At 35.5% G+C, this 14,007-nt stretch overlaps 1 pseudogene; it reads left to right on the top strand.

The window, feature by feature from the left end:
* Positions 1-13,070, top strand: part of LOC110033543 — a 36,735-nt pseudogene extending 23,665 nt beyond the window's left edge.
* The last annotated feature ends 937 nt before the right edge of the window (positions 13,071-14,007 follow it).

The following is a 14,007-nucleotide window of genomic DNA, read 5'->3' on the forward strand; positions in this document are numbered from 1 at the left end:
ACCAGATTAGGCTGAGAGCATCTGCAGTATTTCCCTTTCATAAACAATGCCCAAAGAGATTCTTGTTGCCTGAATTTTATCCAGAGTTTGCACATGTTGACTTGCTGAAGTTGCTGCAAGCCCTTGAAGCCAAGTCCTCCAGCTAAGGTAGGTCTGGACACCTTCAGCCAGCTTGCCCAATGCATTTGTTGTCTTTGACCAGAGCAAAGAAATCTGTTGAAGCATCTTTCCAAGTGTAGTTGGGTAAATTTTTTCATAGTAGTGACTTGGAGAATATAGGAAGGAAATGAAGTTAAAATGATTTTTAGAAGGGTGATCCTTCCCCCATTAGATAGAAAAGAATTGGTCCAACAATTGAGCTGAGCATCAACTTTTGCCAGGACCTCATCAAACTGCACCAACTTGGTTGTGCCTTTAATAAGTGGTACCCCAAGATATTTAGAAGGAAGGGATGTTAGTGAAAAGCCAGTAAATTGAGTAATCCATTGTTTAACTGCCTGATTAGTTCTTTTACTAAAAAACAAGTTACACTTAGAGGGGCTGAAAATCATACCAGAGACTTGTTGGAACTGCATTAAACATTGATGAACCTTTTTTAAAACATTTTTATTAGATTTGGAGAACAAGATGATATCATCAGCATAGATAAGATGAGTAATCTCCATGCTGGGCAGCCCTTCCAACATTCCAAGATATTAGTCCACTCCAGTGCATTGTATCAATCTTCAGGTGCTGTATAAGAGATCTCCAGACCTCTTGGGAGAACTTGCAGCCAAAGAACAGATGGATTAAAGAATCCCCATCTTCTTTGCACAGTTGACAGATGGAAGACCCCTTCAAACCTTTTAGTTTTAGTATATCATCAGTTGGTAGCAGCTTTTGGAAAATTCTCCAGCTAAAGAAGGACATGGATGGAGTGAGATGTTTATTCGAGAGGCAGTCTCCCCAAGATACCTTCTCCTAACTATAGAGTTTACAATATATGGCTTTAGTGATACTTTGAGTGAACTTGCTTTCAATCATCAGCTTGTCTTCCCGAGTTCTGTCAAATGGCAGTTTGGAGATTCTTGTCACTGAAGGTTGGTCCAAGATAGAGAGAAGGAAATCTACAGACCAGGATTTTCCCTCCCAGCAATCTTCCACCAATAGATTAGTGTCACAATCACCAGATTGAAGTTTTATGGACACCATCTGTCCAGCCAGAAGCTAAGTTTTCCTTTCCCAATGTCCCATAGAAATAACTTTTATGCCGCATTTCTAACCTTCAAAAGTTGACCCAGATTCTGGAGTCACCAGTCTTTCTGGTTACTTGCTTTGGGTGTAAGTGTTTGCAATTTTTGCCCACATAAACTTGGACCAAAGAGAATTTTGTTGCATGAACTTCAGCCACAGTTTGCATAAGCTCAGGTGTTGTAATTGTTGGAACCCTTTAAAACCCAATCCCCCAGCAGTTTTTGGTTTGGCAAGTTTCTGCCAGCTTGCCCAGTGTAGTTGCTTCCTGTTACCAGCCCAAAGAAATTTGTTGAAGGATCTTTCTAGTAACAATTGAGTGCTCTTTTTCATCACAACCATTTGTAATATATAAGAAGGGAAGGTGGTTAGAATGCTTTTCAATAAAGTGATCCTGCCACCATTAGAAAGAAAGGAGCTAGTCCCGCTTTGCAATGTTGAATTAGTTTTAGTGACTACCTCATCAAAGTGAGTTAGTTTGGTTCTTCCTTTAAGAAGAGGAACCCCCAAAAATTTAAAAGGCATAGACATGGTAGAGAATCCAGTGAGGTTGAGTATCCGCTGTTTAGTAGAGAGAGCAACCCTTTTTCTGAATATAATCTAACATTTCTCTTTATTAAATATCAGCCTAGACACAACTTGGAATTTCTGCAGGCACTTATGTAAAAGATTTGTAGCAGCTCTGCTTGCTCTGGAAAAGATAATGATATCATCAGCATAGATGAGATGGCCTATATCGAAATTAGACTTATGATGGTATTTTGCATAATGTTTCCTTTGGGATTGTCTATAGATCAGATTCCCCCCTGCAGGGTTTATCTAAATCATTTAATAATTCCTGGGTTAGGAGACATTGTCTCCAATGTATCTCCCCTTAAGAAAGGCAGCTTGTTTAGGACTTATCAGTTGTTGTAGATGGGGCTGAAGTCTCCTAACCAGGAGCTTACAAATTATCTTGGAGACTACGGTAGTCAGGCTGATGGTCCTGAACTTGTTCCACTGGTTTTTAGAAGAGGATTTGGGCATCAGAACAATGGTATTGGAACAGAATTATTTGGGTATATCATGAACTTGGAAGAAACTTTGAATGGCCTGTACCAAGTCCACCTTGATTACCTGCCAAGCTTTCTTGTAAAAATCTGATGTGAAGCCATCTGGACCTGCTGCTCTATTACTGTCTATTTTTGACATAGCCTGCCAAATTTCCTTCTCATTAGGGGTTGCCTCCAATTGAATGCTGTGAGTGATTTCTTTATCATTAATAAAAAGTTCTGGGTCCAGTGGAGGTCTAGATTCCTCAGGGTTCAGCATGAGGGTTTTGCAGTAAATCACAACACTGTCAGCAATATCTTGAGGGTTCTTTAGCCATCTTCTTTGCTCATCCTTTATTGAGTGAATTGCATTGCATTTTCTTCTGTATTTGATACAGGCATGGAAGTACTCAGTGTTTCTATCGCCATCCTTGAATCTATTAACTGAGGCCTTTTGTTTCAGAAAATCTTCTTGTCTTGCCACTGTAGTGAGGAGCTGCTCATTTGCTTCCTAGAGTTGATCTTCTTCAGTAAGTCCATTAGCTGCCAGTGCCTCCATTTCTATCAAGAGTCTTTCAGCTTTTTCCACTCCAGCTAAAATATTACCAAAAGTGTTCTAGTTCCATTGGTTTAGGGCCTTTCCAACTTTTTTTTCTGTAGTTGCCATAATCTGATCCAGGGGCTTTGATGGTCGATATCTCTCCAATGTGCTTAGACAGTAGATAGAAATTCCGCATGTTTAGACAGAAGTTTAAGTATCTGAAAGGGGCTTTCCCTTGCTTTTGAGCAGTAGAAACAGCAATGAGTAGAGGTCTATGATCTGAGCCAGCAAAATTGAGATGGGTAATAGTTGTATGTATGAACCCTTGTATCCAATGATCATTAGCAAAGAATCTGTCTAGTCTTTCCCATAATTTGCCTTTCCTCCAAGTGAATTCAAGACCAGTAAAGCCTAGATCAAATAACCCTGAGCCTTGAATATTGTCATTAAAAGTGTTCATTGTGGAGAAATTAGGGGGCCTGCCTCCTTTCTTTTCTGAGGGGGAGGCAAGGCAGTTAAAATCTTCCCCTACCAGCCATCTGTCCACTGCAGTTTGGTGGATCTTATGCAGTTCCTACCATAGCTCTTGTCTAGCTATTCTAGTGCACCCAGCATACACTATGGTGGCCATGCCAATGTGACCTGCCAAATCAAAAGAGAAATGAAGAAGCTGTGGATGGTCATGGAGAATGGAGCATTTCAGTTCCACTCTGCAGAATAACCATATTTTATTAGTACAATTTGGGAATAGCTCAAAACCAGGGAAAAATTTAAGAAACTTTTGAGGGTTTGGTGAGCCAAAGGCTCCAAAATTGCCATGCACCATAGCTTATGTTTTCAGTTTAGATGTTGTAGCCTCTTTGGAGAAAGGGGGTGGGCAATCCCTCTTATATTCCAACATAGTAGGTTAATCATGGTGAAAGGATTTAGCTCTCCCCCTAGTGAGCCTGGTGAGAGATTCCCTTCTAGTTGAGTATGAACTTCTTGCCTCCAAGATATAAGTGTCATCCTGAACATCTCCAGGGATTTTCTTCTTTTTTCTTCCCTTCTGTGTTTTCCATTCATCTTCCATGATCTGTTGCATTTCCTGGACTGGATCTGGGGCTTGGGGTACATGTTCTGTTTGTGTATGTGCTTCTCTCAGAGGTGGGGAATCTTCAGCTACATCTTCAACTATATCTGGATCAGGTTCAATATCTGTGTGGACCACATCTATTCCACCAGATTTCCCCTCACTGTGTAAATTACATGGATCTCTCTCCAGTGCCACCTTTGGGTTTTCCTTCTCCACAGCTTGTATGTCAAATGATGCCTCTTTTTTTTCTTTCTCCATCTTCTCCATTTTCTGGCATCATTGTTTCCTTCCCTGGTTTTGTTGGCGGTTTTAGACTAGGGTGTAGTCTATAACAGTGATCTTGAGTATGGCCAAACATGCTGCAATTGTGGCAATAATGGGGCTGTTGTTCCATTATAATGGGTTGCCAATACCCATCATTAGCAGTCCCAAGCCAAACCTCCTCAATGGGAGGCAAGGTGATATCTCTCTCAATTAAAATTCTGGCTACTGAAGGCCTAGTAAGATTGAATGTTGAGATATCAAATTTCGTTGGCCAACCTAGTAAAGCCTCAATAGAGAATAACATACTATGGTTAAAAAAATGTAGTTTCAGATTAGGTAGTTTATACCAAATAGGTATGATAGGCAGTTCTTTCTTTGGATCAAAAGCTGGGGTCCATTTTAGTAACTTCATGGAGCTGTCCTCAATTTGAATAAACCTTTATGAAAACACCTTTGCATAATCTTCCTCCTTGGTTAGATGGATCATTACATGTCTTCCATCAAAAAGACCTATTTTCCAATTCCTCACTAGTTTCATTTCATCAAATGTTTTCCTATGGAGTCCATCTTGGGATGAGCCAAGATGAATTTTCCAATTTGAGTAAATTTGTAGGTGTCTGCCAGACCTGCTGAGAGAAAATTATAGCACGTTTTCCAGACTTCTTACTCCCCTTCAGAATTAAATCACACTCAACTTTGCCCTCCGTTGCATCATAGTAAACTTGTGGAAATACCAGTTTGTCACCAAGTGAAGTACCACTTGGTTCCAACCCAGTCACTGCAGCGTAAGATTGTTTACCCAGGAAGTTGGGATCAGCAGCAAGTAGTTCAACTTCCATAAAGAAGAGACCTCAAACCCCCAGAAACAGGAAGTAGCAAAATGAATGAAAACACACAGTCAGGAAGCAATACTCAAATCGGACACAGAAAACCAATGGAACAGTGCTTCGAATTCAAAAAATCTAGAACCTGGGAAACCAGAAATAGCAAGAAAGCCGGAAGTCCTATCTAGAAACAGACTCCAAGAGGTCATCCAGAGACTAGAACCACTCCTCCAACTCCTACCTACGAACCAACAAGGTAGTTCCTCCATGAGGGGAACCCTGGCAGAGCTTCCTGCGCCGCCACCATCTTTTTTTTGTTATACATATATATATTATATATATATATATATATATATATATATATATATATATATAGATATATAGATATATAGATCTAAGATATTAACATGTGTTATTAGACACGTGGATATGTTAATATGATGTTAATCATGGGTCAAAGAAGTAATGCTTAATGCTAAAAAAGATATCATTTCTAATTTGACCCCTAAGAAGTTTAAGAAGTATCAAAAAAATTTTTATTTATTATTTTTTAAATATGTCATGAGGATCATTTTACAATTTTGAGATTGTATATAAATCTTTTTATGTAATATTAGAAATTTCACTAAGGTTAGTAGGTTTTGTAGTTACTTTAGGTTTCCATCTTGTTTGATAGCTTCTGTTATGTAAGATATATAGAAAACTGAAAATAAGAGAGTAGCACTAATGAATTAATAAGTTTAATCAACCCAACAAAAATGTCTAATTCATTTTGCATCTTTGCATCTTTTAATTTCATTTTTAATTTCATACATGATTTAGTCCCTAAGATAATTCATTAATTTACTTAGACAACCTTTTAAATGAAATAAATGGAACATCAATTTACCTCCTCAAGTTAAAGTTAAATAGGAATCAAGTTTAAATTAAAGTTAATATTTAAATCAAAATAATTAAACGGTCTGATTAATTATGTGATATTAAATTACTGGGAGGAGGAAACATATTCATTATAATCAGTCTAATATATTTTTAACAAAACCAATATGACATTTACTTTTATAACAAAATCTTAGTTACATTAATCAGACCACAAATAAATTTCCCAAATTGATTGCATTTGATTTTGGGGCATTGAGAGTTTTAGATTGATTTAAGTGATCTTGATTAACTAAACAATACTAAAAACCTCAAATTTAGAGCAAACATCAAGCATCAAACTACATTTATTTTGCATGCATTTACTAAAATTAAAAATGCCACAAGCAATATCATTATAATACAACACAAATTGATTTTTTTCTTTTAACAACACTTTTCCCTTGAAAGTAGCACAAAAAAAGATAATCGTTTTGGAAGACGACAATCTTCAAATAAAGAAATCAAGAGGGACACTTTGAATTTATATTCTTTTGCTAGTAAAAATTACATTTTTATTTATCTATCATCCCACCGAAAAAGGCGGTGTTATGCCCTCATGCACAGATTTAGGGGCCGCACATCCACAAGCAAGAAGTAGTTCCTGCAAAAGACCATGCTATCAAAATGTTGATCTAGACTAGATATGAATTATTAGTTGTACAAAATTATGAATCACACACAAGTATGATAAATAATTTGTATTTTCTATGTAACCACCTGCACTTCAGTGATCCCTAGGACATTTATGTTTGACGCAAAACCTTTAAAATGCATCGCAATAACAAAAAAAATCTGAGTTTGCCAAGAACGAAACACAATTGGTATATCATCTTCATTGCAAACGGGATCACCAACTGATTGCCTCAACAACTCAATAACAGCCCTCCTGCCACTCTGATAGGAACCTGAAAAACTATCCATCTTCAGTGAAAACAGAAATGAAACATCCCAATCTATATATATACTTATCTCGTTCGCCTATCCCCCCCCCATATCTATATATATGTGCAAACCAAACGATATATAGATATATATATCTCTTTCGGCTTCGTGAGTTAAGTTGTGCAAACCTAACAAGAAAAGACCTCACAAAAATGAGGTCAACAGTTGTGCAAACCTAACGATAGAGTAAGAACAATTATGGGGTCGGAGTAGTTAGGATTTTAATTTAATTAATTGTTTCTCTTTCTTTTTTGCTTTATTTTAAGCTTCAACAATTTTTTGTGCATATTGCAGCACAAGGAGCAACAAGTTGTATATTTACATATGACCCAACATGACATCACTCTCAATAAGCTTCTATTAACTACTTAAGTTTGAAAATCAGAAAAGAACTTTAGTATGGTACCCATATCATTCAAAGATTCTTCTAAATACAAACTTATATTGTTAGCATTTCATGTGTTATAAAATGGCTTTTGGAAGGATATGGGGCCTCACAATCTGCCTAAAAATATTGTTGCAGTTTGAAAAGTAAAATATCTTATTGCATGGAATAAAATGTGTTCGAGAACTGTTCATCACAACAAAAAAAAACATGTCTAAAACTTTTTAGGAGATGAAGGCAAAAAGTTTAAGTTAATGGTTTTCCTATGTTGAGTTAAGAATGCATGAATGATAGCATAATGTGAATCTCATATTATGTTTCTTACCTTTAGCTAATTCACAATTTCAACATTGTGCCACAGAAAAATGAAACATCAAGTTTTTGGCCTAAAGAAAAAGAATCCTTAAAGATTACAAGGCTTATAAAAGGTTTCCGGCTGATTCCCATGCAAGACTTATAAAAATTACAAGGCTTAAAAATTACAAGTCCAAAATGGCGAAGTCTTTTACTGAAGAATTTTTGTTGGGTTTCTACCTTAGGACTGGGTGTTTCTAGTTAAAGTAGTGTGAAGTTATCTTACCCTTTTGAAAAGTGAATTTGGAGACTCTGACAAGCTTGGTGTTCAAATATAAAGATTATTAAACTGTTATGCTTCCCAATCACGGAGTAGATAGAAATTTATAATGAATTAGCCCATCGATCTGCATTCACTTTGCGAAAATGAGAAAATTCATAGTATATTTTAAATACAATTACACTAATTTTGCATAAATTAAGAAAAAAGAGAAATAGAAGGTGACAACCTGTTGGAAAGGAATTGTTTCAATTAATAAAGAAATAAGCGCCATAAATTGAAAAAAAGAGAAGGTGACAGTGAACAGGCCATACTAAGGTGGGGTGAAAAGTGATAGGAAGTGGAAAATTTGATTTCTTATGGATGACAAATAAAAATGGATGAGTTCATTCAAGTCATAATTAGGGAAAGATTCTCTCAACCAATGGATGACTGATATGTGGGCATCCAAATTTCATTAGCAAGGTTGTAGGTGACATAGTTCATAATCGTCACAGTTAACCAATCCTAACTTTTTGTGATTAACTTTATGGATCAATACTTTTTTTTGGCTTGTACTAAGTGTTACCTAAGCTATTAAAACTATTCTTGCAAATCATTTTTATTAAGGTTTGTCGATTTTATCTTAGGTCTACCTCTTCATCATAAATCTTAATACTAATTTAAATTATTGATGTATTAGGAAAAGGTTGGTGTAGCTCTAGTGGGAGACAAGATTAGAGAGAGTCATATGATATGATTCGGTTACATTAAACGTCGACCATCTCGTGATCCGGTTTGGAGAGTAGATGGTTTAGATTTGACTTATGTTGAGAATGGTAGAGGTAGACCTAAAAAGATTAGGGCATGATTAGGGCATGTTGTATAAAAAATGATCTTAATTATTATAATTAAATGAAAATATGACACTCAATATGACACAATGAAGAAAGATGATTCATGTTGCCGACCCCACTTAGTGGGGTAAAGTCTTGTTGTTGTTGCTCTTGTGTATTAGGGGCATCGTCTACTATTTATTCTTCAATATATTTAACTCATATCATTTTTCTAATATAATGATTCGTTAATTTATCATTTCAAATTTTACCATAATCCAACCCTTATACTCTTTATTGCATCAATGGATTCACTTAATTTGAAAAGGGATGCTTGCCTTCAGCTCTTTTTGCGCTTCGATTTACATAATTAGCCATGATGATTTAGCTTGTACTAATAATATACACTATTGTGCATGATGTATAGACTCATAATAGGGGCTTATCTATAAGAAAGAATCTTTCTCTTTACAATTTTCCCCCATTGTCCTGTCAGAGACTAGGTCACTTTGATTACACCACTTTAAACCTTGCACCTTTTTTCTATTTTTGTGTTTTTTCTCTTAATCTTCTTATTGAATATTTCAAATGTAGCACTCTGCAAATCTCTATTATGCTATCTCCCTCCTTTAGGACAAACAAGGTTTCAATGTCCTCATACTTTATGCCGTCTATGGACAGTTAACTGTTAGTCATGGAATAAAAGGAATAAAATGTGACTCTCCCATAAGACTGATGCTTAGCTCAATTTTGAAAGGTGCATATTGCATTAATATAACAAAAAGCTGATGCTTTGCTTAACTTGTCATGCTTTGAGCACCATGCTGGGAAAACATTCAAATATTGGCAAGTTCATCACTAATGATCAACTTGAGATCAGGTTAAAAAATATTCATTGGCAACTAGCAACTATACCAGTCACTTTAATAGTATTTGTGTTCCATTATGCTTCTTTTAGCCCCTGTGCTCACTAAATTGGGACAGGGTGCTGTGATCAGAATTGCTTCAAGTTGAGGAGTATCATATATAACTTTTTATTCACCACATATAGAACTCCATAAATTGAGTTATATGAAGGTAGCACTAAGCTTCTAACCATTCATTCTTTTTAGACTTGCCTGTACAATATAATGGATCTGATCATATGGCATATTTTTTGCCACTTTTAAAGATTCTACCCATAGTTGGTTCGTTTCTTTGATGTTTTATATTAAGCTTTCGCAAATTTTTATCTGTGATTTTCTTAATTTTATGCAATTTCTCTTTTTCTGTATTGGATTGTGTGCTGCTAACCTCTGTGAAGTTGATTTTACATTTTGCTTTTGTGGAGTGATCTAAGCAATAGGTTCCTTTTGAACAATTTTGGACATTTTAATGTATAGGTGCAATCCATTATGTGAGCGGGCGACATCTAAGCAATTTTGGTTGTGATTGAGGTAGTTTGGACCCAATTTACAGGTTGCAGTTGTAATTTATTGTGTTTTGTCATATTTGATCAAATCAATCATGAAGATCCTTCCTCGGAAACTTTGATGTTTAGGATTCATTGCAGCACTTCATTTTATGAATATGTACTCTTTCAACTAATTTTGACTACAATTGATACATCTCAAATTTATCTTACGTGATATTGATCCATGGCCCGTCTTTGATGTCATATTTGATTGAAATAATTGCAACAATCAATTGGGCATTGTCATTATTTTTGTTGCATTGACATGATTTTTTTTCACAAAATAGGCTATGCTTGAATAGTTTTGGTGACAATCTTGAGCCATCGACTCTGTTTTGTTTGAACGCACATCAATTTCTTATGATTGACATCATATTCATTCATATTCGAATGCTGAGCTAATGTTGATGTCAGTAGGACTGTCTTGCCGATTTTCAATTTCTATTTTACATGTCATGTTCGGTATCTTGCCACCTCGCTTCCTCTATCTCTTGATATATCTTTGGTATCCATTCTCCCCTCAATAGTTTTGTCTATTGTGATGTTTCCCTTATAGCCATTCCTACTTCTAGAATTTCAAACATTTTGGATTATCCCTTGATCTGTGCTCTTTGTTTATTTAATTAGGCTGTTAGGAGGAAAAGGATTTTGGTCTTGAGCCTATCTCCATCCATTTTCTCACATATTTCTGCCAGGTTCTATACCAATTCATCACAAACTTCTATCCCTTTATGAAGCTCAATCCTCACTCATTCTATTTGTTGAAGAAATTGATACGCTTCGGAACCAAAATCAGTGAGCAAACAACTACGAAATGGTAAAAGATAGATGGAAAAAACTCAAATGAGGGTTTCCTTACAAAAACAAATGAAAACAATCGAGATACAATGATGATATGCTTTTTGATTGAGGGCCCTCAAGTGTCTTTTGACAGGTGGTCTTTCTTTGTTACTGGTGGTCTTTCTTTGTTACTGTTGGTCTTAATGGTGTATTCTATTTTTTTGCTTTTTTCATTTAGCAATTTTAAGTAATTGCTCTTTTCATAATCTTTTCATTCACTGTTATCAAAATTTTTTTGTTGAAAAAAAAAATCCTTTATCCTATACTCAAGCAACATAGTTAAATTATGCAGTACTGTATTTATGTTCTCTTATTTCACTGTAAATTTAATAAATTAATTTTCAATTTTCAATTTTAAATTATAATTATAAATTTTGCAATTAGGTTAACACTCCATAACAAATCATACATGTAGCTCTTTTCTCTTATATTTTTTAGATCTTCACTATACATTTCCATGTTTTTTTGCAAAAACTTTTTTTTGCAAAAACTTTTTTTTGCAAAAACTTGATCTTTGTGGTAAAAAAATTTTAAATTAGTTCTCCCATATCAATATATATTTTTACTTTGTATTTCATGATTGTCTCACATCATTGTTATTTAACTCGTAAATATTGTTCTTTCTTTATACTTCCATTTTGGACGTCTCATTTATTTTTTAATATTGACATCTGTTCTCTAATCTCTTGATGTTATGTTAATTTTCAATATTCTCTATTAAAAGAATTTGTTAGTTTTCAATATTCTCTATTAGAAGAATTTGTTACGCAAACTATTGAAATATTGAATAACTCTCCAAATCTCAATTAGTTTCTCAATTATCCATCTTGTTTTGGCAGGTTATTAGAGTTAAATGGTCATTACATGTAAGGGAAGAAATTTTGTTTGAGCTTCTGCAACACTTGAGGGGAACTGCCACAAAAAGTTTACTGGAAAGAATCAGAAAGTCGACAAGAGAAATGCTAGAATAGCAGGAAGCAGTTCGTGGATGACTCTTCACCATTCAAGACGTCCTTCAAAGCACAATCTGTGCATGGTTGCAGATATTTACGAGCATACAATCATGTTTTAGCTTCTATACCTTTAATAAGCCGCATTCTTTATAATTCTATGAATTTTGTGTATCAGGATAAAAGTCTGAGAATTACTCATAATCTGAGGATCTTTGGGGGTTGTGGGCCAGTTCTTTCCATAATAACTGGCCTTTTTGGGATGAATGTGGATGGAATCCCTAGTGCTGAGAACACTCCCTATGCATTTGCAATGTTTTCTGAACTTCTCTTCTTCATTTTCCTCATGGGAATAGTATTAATTGGGTTTGGCCTGCTCTATCTTGGCCTGAAGAAGCTCACCACTGAAGAGCAGGTCAATATTAGAAAGCTTGAGCTCCAGCAGCTGGTTTCCATGTTCAAACATGATGCAGAGACACATGCGTAGGTTAGGGAAGGTGTCTCAATGCAACACGACTTACCATCAATTGCTGCCTATATGTTAAATGATGCTGACTACCTTCTTTTTTCCTGAGCACTGCACTGGAGTTAATATAAAGCTGAAGAAGATCCCATTTACACTGACATTTCTCTTAACCTTGTTCTGAAAAGGCCACGGGGTTTGAAGTCTCCTCTAATAATCTGAGATTCCTGCAGATTATGGCCTCTTTCTAGAGATGGTTTCAAGATTACCACGTTTTGGGTGCTCACGGTCTCCATTTACAGTTGATATATTCTGATTGATGAAGGGAAAGAATTATAATTTATCACAATTGGCACATGTTTAGCCACAAATTTGGTTTATTGTCATTGTGAAATTTCTCAAGTAGAATGAAGCTAAACTGTTAAACATTGCGGCATCTTTTAGTGTAATGGATGGAATTTCATCAAAAAAATCCAAAGTATACTCGATGGGTGAGAGTTAGGGCTGTTACTGTCATATTTGTAGTATGATTTCTAATTTTTGAACGAGTAATGCTTCTTTTATCTATAAAATAGAAATAGCCTTGAACTTTTGTGATTTTGGTGATCATAATGTTAGAGAAACATGCAGAGGTGATTTGGTGGGTGTATGCATTTGGTGCATAATACAGAAATCATGTTAAGATGTGTTTACTAATTGAATGTAAAGAGGATTTTGTATTTCTGCGTTTGTAGAAGTATTTGAATTTATGATCTGGTTTATTGCCCGAGGCTGTCGCTAGTTTTCAGATTGGTGGATAATTGGACTGTAGAACTCTGAACTATAGTATTTGTGCAGGTCATCCGTCAATTCTGTGAATTTCTGTGACAGCTTGAGATGTGCTTCTTTTACTTTGTATTAGGTACTTTCAATATTGTTTGTATTATTGATTTTTTACTTATTTTGTAATGATGCTACTTGTATTTTTACATTGAATTGTATAATGTGTGAACGCAACCTAGGTAGCAGTAAAAAGTAGAGAGAGCTCAAGAACAGAAAAGAGGAAAGAGAACACTGAGAAATTTGAGCAAGTGATTACCCATAAATTTTCAGTTCTTTTTTTTTAAGGAATATTACGTCCGACATTCAAACATAGAAGTGCGTCCGGATGTCAAATGGGTGAAGACACGTGGACCGATTCCGTTGAGTTGTGAATAAAATAAACGAAAAATCATGAGTCAAATGGGTGAAGACACGTGGACCGATTCCGTTGTGAATAAAATAAACGAAAAATCATGAGAGTCCATTTTAACGGTGCAATTTAAGACTGAAATAGTGACACGACTCAAACTTAATGTTACAACGTGCTTTTTATTTACCGTGCGTGTTTTACCAAACCTTTTTCTAGATAGGGCTTTGGCGGAGGAAGCGTAGAGTTTTCGCTTCTACGTCTCTCTCGTTTTACTGCATTTCTGTCTTCTACGTGTCATTACGATCTTTCTTAAGGCTTAGGTTATGCCGAAAGGGTTTATGGTTTTCTCATATTTCACCCCACCAGTTACTTCCTCGTCTTGGTAGGGGTAAAATTGACAGTCGTTTGAAGGACAGCGTCACGTTTAAGATTGTTTTTTTTAGTAATCCAGAGTAGCTTAGGAAGGCCACTAAAATAAGCTTAAAAGCCAATTAAATTTTAAGATTTTAGAGTTTGTAAAATTTCTGA

Source organism: Phalaenopsis equestris, unplaced genomic scaffold (assembly GCF_001263595.1).
Source record: "Phalaenopsis equestris unplaced genomic scaffold, ASM126359v1 Scaffold001216, whole genome shotgun sequence".
NCBI classification, from domain to species: Eukaryota; Viridiplantae; Streptophyta; class Magnoliopsida; order Asparagales; family Orchidaceae; genus Phalaenopsis; species Phalaenopsis equestris.